Below are 16508 nucleotides of genomic sequence, written 5' to 3'. Positions count from 1 at the left end.
GACCATATTACAGGGTTTCACAATAAAAAAAAGCTCCCTTTCTCAAGCTGTCTGAGGAAGGGAGCTTTGACTCTCGAAACCTCATACCCTGAACCTTTTGTTGGCCTCTTCAATGCGCTCCTGGACTTGAACCCAGCTCTTTGGCAAACTCTACCCCGAAAGGGAAAACCTCGGTCGTCCTGCTGGCGAGACGGATCCCCCGTCCCTTTCGGGGAATCTCAGTTCCCGGGGGGTGGAGGTTAGTGGGGCGGGTGGCCCCTTCCCCAGCACACGCGTGCAGAAGCGAACCCGCGCTTCGCCGTTGCGTCACGTGTGAAAGGGATCCGTGATAGCGGGGGATCTTCAAGGAAGAAAAGGGGGAGGGGGTTGTGCTTTTTTTGTGTGTGTGTGACAACAACAAGCCCTTGCTCCCTTCGGAGGGAAGCCGAGGCTGCAAGGCGGGAAGAGGGAGACGAGAAAGAGGAGGCGGCGGCGGTGGTGGCGGCGGCGCGTCTCTGTCCCTCCCTCCTTCCCTGCCGTGTCATCCCGGCGAGCAGGCCAGGCCCCTCCTCCATTGTTAATCCCCCTGTTTGCTGCCGGGCGGGAGAGCGGTCTGAGGAGACCAGAAGAAGAGGGGGGCGCACAGTCCCACCACCGCCGCCACCACCACCAGCAGCAGCAGCACTGCCTGAGGCGGGCAGCAGCGAGGCTGGCCGCCCGGTTCCCCTCACACGCGCCGTCCCGCCCGCCTCGCTTCCTCTTCCCCTCAGCGGCGGCGGCGGCGGCGGCAGCAGGCCTGTGACTCCTCCGAGCCCGGCCCGGCGCGGCCGCTGCCCTCCTGCATGTCTTTACTGCCCTCAGCCCCGCCGCCTGAGCAGCCGCCTCAGCCCCCTCGACGGACGCCCCGCGGGCTGGATGCAGGTGAGCGCCCGGGCCGGAGGAGAGGAGGAGAGGCCTGGTCTTTGTGGGGCTTCGGCGTGGCCCTCTCCTTTCAACCCCCACCCCCCACACGCGGGAGGGGCCGGCTAGGCTAGGCCCGGCTTGGGCCTGCGGTCTCCCCTGCCCCACGCCGCCTTCCTCGGGGGTGGGGGGGGGGACACACACGACGAGCGCGAGGCGAGGCCGGGGCCTGCGGGGAAGGGGAGGCCGAGGGTGGGTGTGGAGGGCGGTGCGTGCGTGGCCCGCCCGGCCTTGTGGTCCGCTTCGGTGGAACCCCCGCGCGGGTTCCCTTTGGGGAGGGAGGCGAGACCCGTGTTGGGGAGTTGTGTGGATGTGTGGTGTGGTGTGTTGCGGAGGGGAGGGGGGGGAGTTGTGTAAGCCTCTGCCGCGCGCTGTGCCTCGGCCGTGTTGGGAGATCGAAGTTGCTGGCTGGCTTCCTGGGCCCGTGGGTTGTGTGGTTTTTATTATTATTATTGTTGTTGTTTTGCGAAGGGGGTCGTCGCGAGCTGACGGGCAGGCTGGTGGGGAGAAGTGACTTGTTCTGTTTACTTTCGTTCGTAGGCAGCTTTCTCTCCCTCTCCGGGCAGCCCCCCGAACCTTTCGCAACGAAACCTAAACCTGCAACGGAGCAAGAACCGCACAGGAGTCCAGATGCAACTTTAAAGGAGGGACGGGAAAGAGCAGGAGTCCAGGAGCACTTGAAAGACTAACAAAACATGTGGGACGAGCTTTCCTGAGTCACCGCTCACTTCTTCGGTGACTCAAGAGAGCTTCGGTGACTCACGAAAGGTCACCCCCCCTGCCACATATTTTGTTAGTCTTTCAGGTGCTCCTGGACCAGTGTTCCCTCTAAGCTGAGTTAGTGTGAGCTAGCTCACAGTTTTTTAGCTTCCAGCTCACACATTTTTGTCTCAGCTCAGGAAGGATGGCTTCAGAGCAAACTAATTTATGCAGTAGCCAAATCGTTTGCTCGCAACTTTAATGCCAGTAGCTCACAAAGTAGAATTTTTGCTCACAAGACTCCACAGCTTAGAGGGAACATTGTCCTGGACTCTGGCTCTTTTCTACTGCTACAGACAGGCTGACATGGCTACTCGTCTTGATCTATCTCTAAGGAGGGACAGTTTGCTCCAGCAGAGTAATAAGGAAAGGGAAATCAGGAGGGTGATGACAAAGACAGCATGGACACATGAAACGGCCTTATACTGAATTTGATCCTTGGTCCATCAAAATCAGTATTGTCTACTCAGACTGGCAGCAGCTCTCCAGGGTCTTGGGCATAGGTCTTTCACAGCACCTACTGCCAGGTCTTTTAATTGAGATAATGGGGATTGAACCGGGAACCTTCTGCATGCCAAGCAGATGCTCTGCCACTGAGCCACAGCCCCTCCCTCTGCCGGAGACCCTGGAGAGCTGCTGCCAGCCTGAGTAGACGATACTGACCTTGATGGACCAGTTCTGCATAAGGCAGAGCTTCGTGTGGGAAGGTGCAGCTGTTAGATTTCGAGGGCCGCTTCAGATGTTGTTAAGGCAGCAACAAATCTGGGAGCTAGTGTGGTGTAATTGTTAGAGTGAGATCTGGGATGCCCAAGATCTAAGAAACCTGGGTTCATATCCCTGCTCTAGCTATGAAGCTTGCTGGGTGACCTGGGGCTGATGCCTTTTAGCCTAACCTACCTCGCAAGGTTGTTGTGAGGACAAAAATCATAAAGAGAGATCCACCTATGCCTCCTTAGAGAAAGAAGGCTAAAAATGGAATTGCTAAAATAGCTAAAAATAGAATCGCTTTGTCAAAAGCGTGTATACTTCCCCTGGAGCTTTTGTAGGTTTTTATGTTGTTTTGAACTGATGAAAGAGGCTGGATGTGAGTGTTTTTACATAAGCAAATATGGCTGTGAAAGAGTGTGTGCTCAGAAGGCAATAGTTGGGTTGGACGTTTGCTAGTGAAAGGTGGCAAAATATGCATGGAAAGGGAGGCTGTTGGATTTCGAATGCCATATCACACAAGTTGTACAGCAAGAGACATGGTATATGTTCTTCGCAGGTAGCCACAGCTGAGGATTTCACACTTTTGGCTGTACTCCTTTTTTATTTTTAAACCTAGGTGTATTCTTAAACTATAATTGTGAGAAGGCCCTAATGTGTAGCGTGTGTTGGTGTGCAGAGAGGGCTTTTGTGAAAGGCATTGCATCCAGAGGGGTAAGGTTTGCAGGACAAGAAAATTTGAGGGCGAGGAATGTGTTTTGATATAAGTGGGGTATCAGTGAACATGGGTGGGGGAGCTGTATGTGATAAGTGTGGTGTGGGATTGTGTGGTTATAGAGACACTGGAATAGTGGTATGAATTTGTGGTCATGAGTCTTAAGTATGTATGGAGTGTCTTAAGTATGTACAAAGATTGTGTTGAGGGGGATTATCAGTTCAGGCTCGCAAAAAAGTAGGGGTGCTGTCGAGGTTTACTTTTTGAGCTAATGTGTTGTTGTTAGAGAGTTGGACTTGGATCACGGAGATCTGATCCTGAATCTCCACTTATCAGTGAGGTTCACTGACTAACTTTAAGCCGCCTTTAAGCTTAACTTAAAGACTAACTTTAACTCTTTTGCCCTGAATTACATGGAAGAGCTGTTGGAAGGACACAATGGAATATCCTCCACCCCACCGCCCCAGCATATCACTTTAAGGTCCTTTGAGAAAGGCCGGGATCTATATGTGAGAGATGAATAGAAGCATCCATTATTCCATCCACTAGATGCATTGTAAAAGTTGGACACTCCACTGAATTATGAGACATTCTGGAGTTAAGAGCAACCCTTTTAATGTAATGGACATCCCGCAACTGTAGTCTGCAGGAAGCGTGTATGAAAGAGAGGAAAGGCTTCATCTGACTGCTATCTGAGGGTGTATTCAAACATAGCCTACATCAGACAGTGGCACCGCTATAGAACTGAGCTTTCTGTGCTCATGTTTATGAGCCTTTCCCCAGAATGGAGTTCTAAAGAACTTGGTCAGGTGTGGTTTCTGAAATCACCCCCCAGGCCATTTTCCATCTCCCCCCCAGCACAGAAGAACAAAGTGCTGGATGAACATTCAGTTGGGTACATCTGTAGACTTTTTTTGCTTAAAGGCAGGTAGCCCACCTGAAGCATGCGGAAGATGCAGCAACTTAGATAACAAATCAAATGCTAATTCAGTGGATAAGCATGTGTGTCAGCAGATTCAGGAGGGTGCTCATGTTGGTCTGAAGCAGCAGAACAAAGTTTGAGTCCAGTGGCACCTTTAAGACCAACGAAGTTTTATTCTGGGTAGAAGCTTTTGTGTGCACATGAAAGAAGTGTGCACGTGAAACCGGATCCCCAGAATAAAACTTTGTTGATCTTAAAGATGCCAATGGACTCAAACTTCCTTTTTTTCCTGTCAACAGTACTTGCTAAGGAGGGTGGGATCTAGTGGAGTCTTGTTTTTAACATTCATAAACTGTTTGCATCCCAATAAGAAAAGACTTTCATTAACCTTTGCCATACTCTACTTTTAAATTTCCTTCAGACGCTGGCTAGTTGTTCTCTTCTTCTCCCTGCATCAAAGTAAGAATCTCAGGAGGTTTCTCTCCTTGCTCTATGGAAGGTTGGAGGATGTGTTGATTTTGTGTTTCAAGGCCAGGGATAGGGATCTTATAAGGAGCTGTTGTGTTCCTCACGGCTTGTCTGGACAGCACCTCAAATTTCACCATGTCAGGTTTATCATTGTAGCTGTAACCCAGCAGTGGGGGGCATGGGAAACGCCGAAGGAAAAACCTGCGGTGATCCTGCTATTCGGAAATAATTCAGGTTGTACGGGCCAGAATGCATCAGCCAAGTTGACTCAGTGTCCCTAACACCTGAAAAAAAAATCCTCTATCTGGACTTAAATAAAGAACAGGCCTGATAAACCTAACTTAAGTTTTATTCCAGGTCTTCTGTTAACACACTGCTCTGTAAAGGTGTAACCAGAATGCATAGTCAAACTACTAGATCCTTGGGTTTTGTTTTTGTTTTCCATTGTATTATCATGTTTTGAAGGGAAACATTGGTATAATCTGGTTGTCCAGAGACTCTGTAATATACTGGAACTATGTAGGAGAAAACAAAGGGAGAGGTCAAAAGTAGTTGGAAAGGGAATGTATATTAACCCCTTGGGGGGGAAGAGAACTGGTTGTTTATGGTATTCTGCAAAGCTCCTTGTTTAACTGATGTTGCTGTATAAGTAATAATGTTGTAAAGTTCAGTAGAAGGATTTTTTTCAGCATGGGAATATTTGAGCTTGAGCCCCTCTGGATGTCTTTGGGCATTTAGATTGACCCTTCTCCTTCAGTGGGGGGAAGTCATCCAGAAACTGGTTAGGTCACGCCTCTGCTCGCTCGATAGGCTATGCAAATTCTTTTGTTGCGTGGCTCCTATTGGAGTGGCCTAGGCTGACCTCTCCAGTTTTCTGCATAGCCCTGCGCTCGGTAGGACGTCTGGAGCTCCTACTCCAAGCCAACCGACTGCAGTTGTTTCAAGGAAGTAGAAAAAAAAAAAAATTTAACAGACGGCAGCAAGTAGCTCTTCCCTCCATCTCTAGGAAGAAGAGGACTTGGAAGAGATGGCTCAGGAAGACGATAAGAAGAGGCAGCCCCCACAACTTCCCGAGGTTCCGGGAGGGGGGGCAAGGGCCGAAATGGAGCGCCCCAAGACTCAGCAGCCCGATTCCTCCAAGGTACCGGGGGATGGGCTGCGGAACGATCAGCGGCTGGGAAACGCGCCGCTGCAACGGCCGGAGAAAGGGCACTCGGGCAGCGGGGAGTCGGCGGCGCGCCAGCAGCTAGCCGGCCCCAACTCCAATCCCCCACACGTGGCGCAAGATGGCGCCGACGGCGGCGCGGCGGCGTCTGGCACCGGCGGAGGATTCGAGCGGTCTGAGTTTGACTCCCGCTCTCCTCCGCCCGCCAAGAAGAAGAAGCGGTCCGGGAAAGCGGCTGGCAAGGCGGCCAGCGGAGCCGGAAGGAGGAGCCGTTCAAAGAAGACAGCGGGGCCGGCGAGCCCCCGCGGTGAGTCCGTTCCAGGGGGAGGGGCCCCGGAGGAGAAAGGTCCAGGCGGGAAAGGGATCCCAGCAGGCTTGCCGCGCACCCTGCAACCCCCGGGGCCACCGAAAACTACCAGCCCAGACCCAGCTCCGGTACCAGGCCCCAGCCCGACGCCTGCCCCAGCTCCGCCTACATACCCCGCGGCTCCGGCAGGGTTCGTCAATTGGGGACCCCTGCCTGCGGCACCGTGGCCAGTGGCGGCCTTTGGCAACCCGGCCCCACCACAGCTGCTACAAAATCAGTATGGCCCACAGAACTTGCAGCAGCCCCTTCAGCTACCCGGCCCCCTACAAACACAAGGGGCGGGGGCAGCGGGACAGGTCCCTTTCCTTACCCAGGCCTTTCAGGCTGGGTCACCATGGACGTGGCCTATACAGGGGGGACCCTGGACTGCGGCAGGCTGGCCGCCCACCCAGGAAGACCAAAGGGGGAGTGGCTCAGCCCAGCCCACAGCTAGCCCCCGGAGACAGCAAGGCAAGGAGAGAGATTCCCCCAGGGGGAGGAGACGCTGCTGCTCTAGAGGCTCTCGCTCCCCCTCGCACTCCAGATCACCTGTGCCACATAACAGGTCTCGGGACCATGCGACAACTCCTCGCCCAGAGACTCCAGGGGTACCACAACCCAGGGTACCCCTGCAGCCTGACCTTACCCCAAGGAGGGAGCGCCTGAATAGCACCAGCTCGGATCAGGCGTCTACCATCACGTCCCTGGGAGCAAATAACAAGGAGGAGGGGGAATGGTCAGGGGACGAGATGGAGGTTAAGCCCGCCTCATCGCGTCTCTTCCAAGGTGAACACTTCCAACGTCTTCTGACTAAGGTCATCTCCACGCTGAACTACCAGATGGAAGTGACAGAGAAACCAAGGTCTTCAACTTCAGCTAACCTCGACCCCAGGGGCTTCAGAAAGCCCATCAAGGTTCAAACCTTTTCGCCATTTCCAGATTACTTTGACGACGTCATACGGGAAGAGTGGGCCAACCCAGGCGGGGGAAACTCGCTTCTATCCGTGGCAAGGAGATTCTACACGCTACCCGAGGACACTATGGAGGACCTGAAGGTTCCGCTGGTGGACGCTCCGGTGGTGGCGCTACATTCGGGAGCGGTGAACCCAAAAGATGGGGAGAATGCACTGAAGGATGCCATGGACAGAAAAAACGAGACAGCTCTAAAGAAGGCGCACGAAGCCATGTCACTGGCAATACGATCAGCGGCGACACTGTCCAACTTCACCAGGGCCACCGCTATTTGGGCTGACAACCTCCTCCAGAACCCGGACGCGGACCCACTGACCTTGCGGAGGACGCTACTAAAGATCAAGCGGGCGGCGGAATTTGCGGCTGATGCCTCCCAGGACAGCATCCAATTCTGCGCCAGGGCACAGGCGGCAAATATCACGATACGCCGCAATATTTGGCTCAAACACTGGAAAGTGGACACACTCTCCAAAAGCAACTTGGCTACGGATCAATTCTATGGCAGACTTCTCTTTGGGGAATCCAATCTGGACAAACTACTAGTGGAGACCAGGGAGAAGAAGAAGGCCATGCCTTCGTCATCCTACAGGCGTGAACAAGATCACAGAGGCAGGACATCCCATTCCTTTCGTGGTTCCTACAACCAGGGACGGGGACGCGACGGTAGAGGCCATAGGCCATTTAAATCCTTCAAGTACGGCGCAAGAACAACCACAAAACCCGCAGCCGCATACAGATCTGACAAGCCAGCTTTCCCCAAGAAGCAATCAGCATGACTGCCTGATCGGGGGTCGGCTCCAGGCCTTCGCACACGTCTGGAGCCAGACCACCACAGACCACTGGGTGCGGGAGATCATCGCCCAGGGATACAAGATAGAATTCACGGGCGTACCGCCCAACAGCTTCCATCCATCACCGGCTCCCAGGAACATAGCACGCAGGCAGCAGCTGCATTCTGCGATCCTACACCTACAAGAGATAGGGGCCATAGAGGAGGTCCCCTTACAGGAACGCTTCCAAGGGGTGTACTCGGTCCTGTTCATAGTACCAAAGAAGTCGGGGGACTGGAGAGCGATACTGAACCTGAGAAGCCTAAACAGATGGGTGGCACACAGGAAATTCAGAATGGAGTCTCTTCGTCACATCCTCCAAGTATTACAACAGGGCGACTTTTTGACATCCCTGGACCTCAAGGAGGCGTACTTGCATGTGCCTATACACCCATCTTCCAGACGCTTCCTCCGTTTCTGTTTTCAGGACCAGCATTTTCAATACAAAGCCCTGCCGTTTGGTCTCTCCTCCGCCCCCCGAGTGTTCACCAAGGTCATGGTGACTCTGATAGCCGCCTTACGCTTGGAAGGGATACACATTCATCCATATCTGGACGACGCCCTTATTCGAGCGAAGGACTACGAGTCGGCGGTACGCAGCACAAGGAGGACAAGGGAGCTCCTGTGTGCCCACGGGTTCCTCATCAACGAGGGAAAGAGTCACTTCAACCCAACACAAGACCTCGTGCACCTGGGTGCCAGGCTGGACACGAGAGAAGCAACGGTGTCCCTGCCAGAGGACAAGCAACTCAGGATTCGGGCACTAGCGACAGCCGTCATGACAGAGGAACAGGTGGACCTGATGCAACTGGCACAGTTACAGGGTCTAATGATCTCTACAATCGACTTGATTCCATGGGCGAGGCTACACGCCAGACCTCTCCAATGGACCCTTCTTCCATTTCAGTCGGATATCGCCAAAAAGCGGCAATTCCAGATACGGATAACAGAAGAATTACGGAAGGACTTACGATGGTGGACTCTGCCATCAGCTCTGAACAAGTCCATCAGTTTTCTCCGGCCTCGGCAAATCGTGGTCACCACGGATGCGAGCAAACGGGGCTGGGGAGCGCACTGCGACCATCTGGTAGCTCAGGGAAGATGGTCTCCAGATCAGGCGGCCCGCAGCATCAATTGGCTGGAACTACGGGCTGTCACTCTGGCGCTGAAGACCTTTCAGCATCATATACTGAACCAACACGTGTTGGTGCGCACCGACAACATGTCGACAAAGGCGCACATAAACAGACAGGGCGGGACCAGATCGAAGTCTCTTTTCCGCGAAGCCAAAATACTCCTGCAATGGGCAGAAAGACACACGGCGAGCCTCAAGGCGGAACACCTGAGGGGCATCTCCAACTTGCAGGCCGACTGGCTCAGCAGGGAGGACCTGGATCCGGGAGAGTGGGCATTGAACAAGGAGGTGTTCGCTCAACTCTCAAGGCGTTTCGGCAATCCGAAGATAGACCTACTGGCGACGTCCCAAAACCGCCAGGTAGAGCGGTTCATATCCAGATACCAGGACCCCGCGGCAGAGGGAGTCGACGCGCTGACACTATTTCTTTTGGAGGGGTGGAAGAAAGGTCTCAGACCAAACACATTGAAACGGCAAGTGGCGGCCATACAAGCATGTCTAGGCCGAGAAACAAGGAGGAAGCTATCTACGAGTACCTACGTGCGGAAGTTTCTGAAGGGGGTCATGCAGCTGGCGCCGCCAGTCCGACACAGGTTTCCAATGTGGAGTCTTCACAAGGTCTTGAACGCATTGACGCGACCCCCGTTCGAACCTCTAAAGACGGCTGAACTACGTTTCCTGTCCTGGAAAGTCGCATTCCTGGTGGCGGTCACCACAGCAAGGCGCGTATCGGAGCTCGCCGCTCTGTCGACAAGGAGGGAGCTGTGCATTTTTCAGAAGGACTCCGTATCCTTGCATCTGGATCCATCCTTCATTCCGAAGGTGAATTCTAACTTCCACATCAACCAGCCAATTACGTTACCATCGTTCTGCCCTAATCCAAAGCATCCTAAGGAAAAGATCTGGCACAAACTGGACGTGCGTAGGGCTCTACGTACGTACATCGACAGAACGTCTGCCTTTCGCCAGTCGGATGCGCTATTCATCGCCTATTGCGCCCCAAATCAAGGGAAGAAGGCATCTAAGGCAACCGTGGCCTACTGGATCAGACAATGCATCACTAAGGCCTACGAGATACAGGGGCTATCGCCCCCCGACCAGCTCACGGCACATTCTACAAGGGCGGCAGCAGCGACAGCCGCTTTTTCTACACGAGCCACGGTCGAGGAAATTTGCAGAGCGGCCACCTGGAAATCCTTTTCCACGTTCGTAAGACATTATAGAATGGACCAAGCGGCCTCGGCGGAGGCGGCTTTCGGCCGAAGAGTACTACAGCAGGTGGTGCAGCAGTAGGAAAAAAAAAAAAAACCAATTAAATAAATAGACTTCATCAGTCGCCCACCCTAGAACAAAAGCTTGGGTACAGCTAACCAGTTTCTGGATGACTTCCCCCCACTGAAGGAGAACGGTACATTGGACCTACCTGAAGGTTCTTTCTCTTCAGTGGGGGAGAAGTCATCCACATCCCACCCGAAATGGACAACGCCAGCAACACACCAAGGTGGAAAATCATGGGCGGCAGCAACGCAACAACAAAGGCCGTGGAATAACACAAGGGCATAAGAATACAAGCTGGAAGTTAACCACGGCCAGGGCTTGGACATGACTGGAGAGGTCAGCCTAGGCCACTCCAATAGGAGCCACGCAACAAAAGAATTTGCATAGCCTATCGAGCGAGCAGAGGCGTGACCTAACCAGTTTCTGGATGACTTCTCCCCCACTGAAGAGAAAGAACCTTCAGGTAGGTCCAATGTACCGTTCGCTTTCAACAAGTCTTGTGATCGCTAAGGATTCTTTTTAAAGTTCCATGTGAATGGGGGCCGAGTTAAGTATAGGATGGGCAAACTTTCAGCTGCCTTTCATGCTGGTGGACCGAATTCTTTTGTTTATCTGATTTTCCCCTAGAGCTAATTATTAGAAGAATTGGGTTGGCCTTGCCTTTTAAGCGAGATAAGATGCAAACAGAAAAATGTTAAACTAGCCTTGAGCTTAGAATTTAACACTCTTAGCCTGGCTCTTGTTCCACTACAAGTTTTGTGGGTTTAGGCGTTTTTTTTTTTTGTATGTGATCAAGATGGAATATTTTGCACACACAAAAGAGGGTTTATGGAGTCCAGGGCACAGTTAAATGTACGGAATTGCTCAGGTGGGAAAAAAGATCTGAAAATTTGTCTTGCTTAAACATGTTCCAAAAACCAATAATTTCAGTAGGCCTTTTGCTTAGCTGTTGAGAAATAGAAAGTGGAATAGATTAAAGAATGGATGATACTGGCCTTTATGATTTTGCTATTAGCTGATTTTCCAGCCAGTCTGCTCGAAGCAAATGAACAAAGCAAACCCTGTTATTGGTACATATCTTGAATATTCTTGGCAGTTGTTACTGACGATGAGGATGGGGAGGGTATGTATTTTTTAAAAGTGGTTTTGAGTTAGAAAACAGGAATTTCCCCTCCTTCTGTTCTTGCAATTGAGCTTGGTTTCAAGAACAGGAAACTTTAAATGGTTGTTGCATTCTTAAATAACCAACTGGTGACATTAAAAAAAAAAGTTCACTGGAAAATTCAACAAGGCTGTTGAGCATTTTTACTGTCATAATTTAGTTACTTTGAGCCACTTTAACCATATGCAAGGGTTTTTCCCCCTTGTGGTGTCATTTAAACTTTGTGAGAGATCCTTTTTAGATTGATGAGAAACATTTGCTGCAGACAAACTGAACTGATCATGGACAACGTTAATGGTGTCCTTTGTGTCTTCAGTGTTGTCTGATCTCAGGCGCGTTGGTCTCCAACATAGTGAGAATATTCTTGTGCAACAGGTGCTCTGGAGCAATCTATCCTGTTCCACAGAACAGGGATTACAGGCATTCAGACCGTGCACCAGCTGCAGACTCGCATCCTCCATATTCAGTTAACTTCATTTGAAATGCACAGAGAGTAGATCTTAAAAAATGCAAGCCGATTCCTGGCTGTCTTTGAGCATGCCGAGGTCCCTGAATGGCATCTGGGACTGAACTTACTGACTCCCATTCTGGAGCGGTTTCCCCAGCTCCCTACATTTGGGGGTGTGGACAGGGCGATCGCTGGTTACCTCTCCTTTGTCTCTAGTGCTGTCTCACTTTCCCCCCCCCCTTGAGAAAAGAATGTGTACACTAAAAATAACTCCAGGAAACATTCTGAGGAATTTCACATTACCCTTTTTAACCCATTTTGAAGCCGTTTTTGATCCATCGTGGAGTAAACCGGTATAGGGCTGCCATTTCACACATGGCTTTCCCCTTCCGGTAAAGAGCTGGATCTGAAGCGGTTTGCCATTTCAGACTGCACCGCTTTCCCCTCGCCGTTTTTCGCCCGCGCGGGCGATCTTTGGCTTTTTTTTAAAACGTTCGCTTTAGAGCGTTATAGTGCTATAACACAACACTCCAGGCATTCCAATGGGGTTGATATAATGCTGTTGCATTATACTGTTATAGCGCTATAGCATTATAAAGCGAACATTAAAAAAAGCCAGAGATCGCCTGCGCGGGCGAAAAACAGCGGGGAAAAAGCGCATCGGAACCGGGAGAGGAAACTGAAGACTACTTAGAAGCGGTTGACTGGTAAAACGCTTCAGCCCTGTTTCCTAAACGGGATGGAAGCGTTTGTGTGTAAAATTACAAATATATTCCGGTAGGGAACCAGTTCTAAAATGGTTCTGTCTGAAATGACATACCAGAAACCGTTTGGGAACCGTTCCTCTTCCGGATTATATCGTCTGTCTGAAATTCCTCATGGTTTCAAAGGACGTTGCTTATGGGTGATGTAGATCTGTGAAGGTATTGTTCCATATCTTATGTTGGCCTGAAGCCAGTAGGAGATTCTGTGCCTTTTGAAGGAGCGTAGCAGGTAGATACGTGATTGCCAGGACAGTACAGCTTCTTCCTTCACGGGTCTGCTGTGATAGGAAAAGGCATACCCGTTGAACGTTATCCTAGCATATAGGTTATTGGTACAGCAGGACCCCTCTGAGTCTATCACTGGCACACTTATTCATGGATTATATGCATGCACATGTACACATGTTCATAAACGAGCTTTTAGGATGTGCATAACCCAATAATGGTAAACCTTTCAGGTAGTGTTCACAAACCAGTTTGCTCATTAACTTCCATAAAGATGATCTGTTTAATGGTTTTGCCAATGAGCTTGCTGGATTTCAAGGCAAAGTGGTTGGGTGGGGTATTGAAACTGCTTGACTGTACACTAATCTTTAGCCTGTTGGACAGTGATAATTAAAGGGAAGGATAAAATAAAGAATAGGCAAGATTTGTAATGGTTGTCTTAATCTATAGGATTGTCTTCAGAGCTTTTAATCTTTCTTTTAGAGGGCTGACACCCTTTTCTGATACTTATTTCAAAATGGTATCCTCGGTTTCTCTGTTTGTCCTGTCTGTCGTTCAGGAGGATAAAAGTAAGAATAGGCAAGGTTTGTAATGATTGCCTTAATCTATAGGATTGTCTTCAGAGCTTTTAATCTTTCTGTTGGAGGGTTGACACCCTTCTCCGATACTTATTTTGAAACAGTAACCTCAGTTTCTCTGTTTGTCCTATCTGTGATGCAGATGGCCATAACTCTTTGATGCAGATGGCCATAACTCTTAAGTGCAAGTAAAGGTTTAGGAAAGTCAGTGTGGTGTAGTGGTCAGTGCTTCCTCTAAGCTGTGGATTCTTGTGAGCAAAAATTCTACTTTGTGAGCTAGTGGCATTAGCTAGTTGTGAGCGAGAAATTTGACTGCTGCATAAATTAGTTTGCTCGGGAGCCATCCTTCCTGAGCTAAGACAGAAATCTGTGAGCCGGAAGCTAAAAAACTGAGCTAGCTCACACTAGCTCAGTTTAGAGGGAATACTGGTAGTAGTTAGTGTCAGACTAGGCTCTGAGAGACCAGGTTTGACCAATCCCCTCTGCCATGGGTGCTGGATGTGTGACTTTGGGCCAGTCACGCACACTCAGCCCAAGTTACCTAACAGGGTCAGATTAAAATGGAGGAGAGGGGAATGGTGTAACCACTTTGGTTACCACTGGGGAGAAAGGCAGAGTATAAATGAAGTGGATCAGGGCTTGACAAATTCCAGGTACGAGTTCAGGAAGACACCTAGAAATTTAATTGTGGCACCTAGTATTTTCAACAACAATTTTATTATGGTGTCTCTCGGTGGTCCTCAGAAGTATATTTGTTTATTTCACATAGGTGTAGTTTGGTGTAGTGGTTAAGTGCGCGGACTCTAATCTGGGAGAACCGGGTTTGATTCCCCACTCCTCCACTTGCCCCTGGCTGGATGACCTTGGGCAAGCCATAGTTTTCTCAGAGCTGTTCTCGAAAAAGAGCAGTTTCTGTCAGAGGTCTCTCAGCCCCACCTACCTCACAGGGTGTCTGTTGTGGGGAGGGGAAGAGAAAGGAGGTTGTAAGCCACTCTGAGACTCCTTTGGGTAGTGAAGGGCGGGGGATAAATCCAATCTCCTCCTCCTCCTCCTCTTCTTTTTCTCCTAAAATGCATCGTTACTGATCATATGTTAACATTACACGATTCAGTAGTGGTAGATGAATTCATTTCTTAACTGCTTTCCATACAGGCTCCAATACTCAATTAAATCACACTTTTTAAAGCAGTAATGAAGTTATGCGAAACTGAAGATAAATTAGCTTAGGGTTCCAGCAGGGATTCCAGCAGGTTGTTCCTTAGCTAATGGTTGGAGTCCCAAGAAAAGATCACAAAAGGATCTGCTTTTTAGAAAGGTGTGAATGCACAGATGACCACTCGAAGATCACCAGTTACTGGTAAGCGACCTGTTTTTCTGCATTCTGCTTAGCTAACAGCTTTGTTTCTGGTGCTCTCCCAAGTCCATCTTCTGTTGGAGGGGGGGATTTATACCCCACCCTTCACTACCCGAAGGAGTCTCAGAGCGGCTTACAGTCTCCTTTCGTCCCCTCCTCACAACAGACACCCTGAGAGGTAGGTGGGGCTGAGAGAGCTCTCCCGAAAACTGTCTGTGAGAGAACAGCTCTGGAAAAACATATGACTGACCCAAAGTCACACCAGCAGCTGCATGTGGAAGAGTGGGGAATCAAACCCGGTTCTCCCAGATTAGAGTCCACTCTCTTAACCACTACACCAAACTTTGTAATACTCTTGGTGGTGGTGGTGGGGGAGTAGCTAGCTCAGGATAATTTGCATTACTAGTGTGTGTAGGTGCCACTAAATCAGCAGCTGACTCCTGGCAACCCCATAGGGGTTTCAAGGCAAGAGGTGAACAGAGGTGGTTTGCCATTGCCTGCTTCTGCATAGCAGCCCTGGACTTTCCTTGGTGGTCTCCCATCCGAATACTAACCATGGCAGACCCTGCTTAGCTTCCAGGATCTGACAAGATTGGGCTAGCCTGAGCCGTCCAGGTCAGGGCTTCCTGAGAAGCCACTCTCGTGAAAGAAAAGGTTGCCAGACCCAGAGTTACAGGTTGGTTTTTTTAATTGCCGCGATGACAACTAGGGTTAAAGGTAAAGGTAAAGGTTCCCTTGCTCGAAAGCCAGTCGAATCCGACTCTAGGGTTGCGGTGCTCATCTCCGTTTCCGAGCCGAAGAGCCAGCGCTGTCCGAAGACGTTTCCGTGGTCATGTGGCCGGCATGACTAAACACCAAGGCGCGCGGAACGCTGTTACCTTCCCACCGAAGTGGTACCTATTTATCTACTTGCAATTTCTTGCTTTATATACTATATCCCTTCTGTCATAGCTTTAATACATTTATGAGAAATAGTGAAGTGTTTTAGGGTTGGGTTTGGTGGTAGCAGTAATTAGAAGCCGTGGTTGTGAAAACACAAGACCCAAAGGTTGAAAAGGGAGTCTGGCTCTTAAACCTTTGAGGTGGCTCCTAGAGCCAACGGAAACGTTTTTAAGGCCTGAAGAAAACAAATAAAAATAAATAGGGGAAGTTAAGTTTAGTAATTGTATTTATAGCTTTTGTAAGAAAAGATTTTATGTTTCTCTTTTTAAAAACTGTTTAGTTATATGCAAAGGCCTTGTTTGCTTCTTCAACTGAAGGAAGTGGTTGAACAGCATTTGGGAAGTCCCAGGAGGGGACTGTGGCTCAGTGGCAGAGCATCTGCTTGGCATGCAGAAGGTCCCAGGTTCGATCCCTGGCATTTCCAAATAAAAAGACCAAAGTGGGTGATGTGAAGGACCTCTCCGAGACCCTGGAGAGACGTTGCCAGTCTGAGTAGACACTACTGACCTCGATGGATCAATGGTTTGATTGAGTATAAGAGAGCTTCATGTGTGGGACTTGTGAGTTGTCAATAATGCTTGTGCAACTGAGCCCTTTGCCTGATCGACTGCTTAATGGAAAAGAAAACTCTACTTCCACAAGTCCCAGTAAGGAGTAGGAGCTTCCCTTTCTTTCTTCAAGCCACTGTTCCCTTAGATAATTTGGTACCTATTTGTTTCCTTCTCCCTAATTTGCCCACCGTGAGAGGGAGAGCTTTTACTGCCCAAGTGGGAATCTCGTCTCTCCCACTAGAAACAGCAC

The 16508-nt window shown here is 50.2% G+C and overlaps 1 protein-coding gene and 1 non-coding gene across 2 annotated transcripts in view; both read left to right on the top strand.

The window, feature by feature from the left end:
* Positions 1-537: 537 nt before the first annotated feature.
* CNOT6L (CCR4-NOT transcription complex subunit 6-like) overlaps positions 538-16508 on the top strand; it is a 74170-nt gene continuing 58199 nt past the window's right edge. The window contains exon 1 of the mRNA XM_015421256.1: positions 538-900. The gene's annotated coding sequence lies outside the window, so the exon portion shown is untranslated. The remainder of the gene's footprint in view (positions 901-16508) is intronic.
* On the top strand, positions 16060-16131 carry TRNAA-GGC. The gene has a single exon. It is a non-coding gene; the product is annotated as a tRNA-Ala (tRNA).

The sequence above is a fragment of the Gekko japonicus genome, unplaced genomic scaffold (genome assembly GCF_001447785.1).
Source record: "Gekko japonicus isolate JY-2015 unplaced genomic scaffold, Gekko_japonicus_V1.1 scaffold644, whole genome shotgun sequence".
Classification (NCBI taxonomy): Eukaryota; Metazoa; Chordata; class Lepidosauria; order Squamata; family Gekkonidae; genus Gekko; species Gekko japonicus.
This window is presented reverse-complemented; position numbering and strand designations above follow the sequence as displayed.